The following is a 1,631-nucleotide window of genomic DNA, read 5'->3' as shown; positions in this document are numbered from 1 at the left end:
ACACTTCAGTTGACAACATACTCCTGAAGTTATGAGCCTATTTCTGACATTGCTGCCTGCTCAATCTTTCATGGCACTTCCCTGGAAGTCAATTTGTATAATTTCTAAAATCTTTCTCAAATCTCAACTTCCTGTGAGTCTGTTTTTACATCCAAATTTCCTCTCTGTCCCCTAATTCTCTCATTTTTTCTAGGACATAGGGAGAATCCAGGAATCTTCCTCCTACCCAAACATTGTAGGTTGGCTCTATTGCAAAATACAAAACCAGAGACCTGGCTAGAGCAAAGCTGAAAATTCGGCCCATCTGTGGTCACCCGTCTATGGAACCCAGCTATTGACAGGCAGTGCCCTGCATTGTGCAATCCAGGGTTGCTGGACCCACATGGCCCCATGGCCCCTTTCCTCCCACCCTCAGTAGAGCTCAATTTCCCCTCCAGGTCCTGGGGAAACTCCAAAGCCTCTTCTTCAACTGGCTTTTCAGAGAAATCCAAGAAACTAATACCAAAACTTGGAAAGGGGAAAACACAAAACTTTAAACTTTTGCTTTCATTCCCATTTAGGCTTCAAGGAAAACCTACGGGGACTTTTTTCTACAAAGGTGTGATTTTCCCTCCCACCCCCACCCTCAGAACTTTCCAAATCCACCACAGAATTGTGGAGAAGTGGCCAAGGCAGAGACAGAAGAGTTAAATCAAGCCCAGACCTCAGCAATCTGTGTTCAATTTTGATAAAAATCTCTCTCCCTCTCCCCCACCGCCCCCCTTCCTCCACCCCACAGTTCAGACACGTCTCTTTATGTTATGAGCTTGCATCTTGTTTGGGGCACCGCACACAGCACTTCGAGAGAAACTGGCAGTACCCCACGGTGGCCATGTGGCAGAAGCATCCATCCTACTCCAGAGGCAAGACTGGACACAGGGCCACGGTGTCCCGGACACCAGCACCTCCTCTTCGTCCTCCTCATCCCTTTTACAAAATTACCTGCAGCCAGATGCCTCTTTCCCTGGTTGAGTCAATCTCCCCACGCCTAGTGAGGTCAGGACATGAGGTTGGGTTGGGCCGCAGGTGCTGAGAGTCCCAGAGTCGGAACCCCTTTCCCGGGTGCTCCTTCCCTGGCCCAGCGTCCCACTGCCGCTGAGAACAAGAACCTCCGAGCTGCGGCTGCCCTGCCTGCTGGCCAAAGGCCAGGCCTGCAAGTGGGAGCCGGGGGCTTGTGAAGGCTTCAACCCACCCAAGTGAAGGCACAGGCAGAACCGGGAAAGCACTATTAAAAAGTTGTCAGTTTAGAGGGGACCTTCTAAGTTTGTCTACTTGTAACAACAAGGAGTCAGATTTCAAAGCCGCAAAGAAAAAAAAAAAAAACCAAAAAAACATTTTTAAAAAGTTTTCCAAAGACATTTCCTGTGTCCAGATGTGCCAGGACAGACGCACACATGCGAACACACGCAATCACACCCACACGCGCGCACACACGGGCCCTGGGAGCCCACTCCTGTGTCAGCGGCTCCTGCAAACACTTTAGAGAAACAAAACAGACAGCCCGCAGAGCCGCTGCCTCCCGGAGCCCCACTGAGCCTTCCAGAGAAAGCAGACCCGGAGCAGCCAGAGGCAGCCCGGCCGGGCCGCCCCGC

Source organism: Otolemur garnettii, unplaced genomic scaffold, assembly GCF_000181295.1.
Source record: "Otolemur garnettii isolate 467f Iridium unplaced genomic scaffold, OtoGar3 scaffold00031, whole genome shotgun sequence".
NCBI lineage: Eukaryota > Metazoa > Chordata > Mammalia > Primates > Galagidae > Otolemur > Otolemur garnettii.
The sequence above is the reverse complement of the archived record's forward strand: the minus strand, read 5'-3'. Positions refer to the sequence as shown.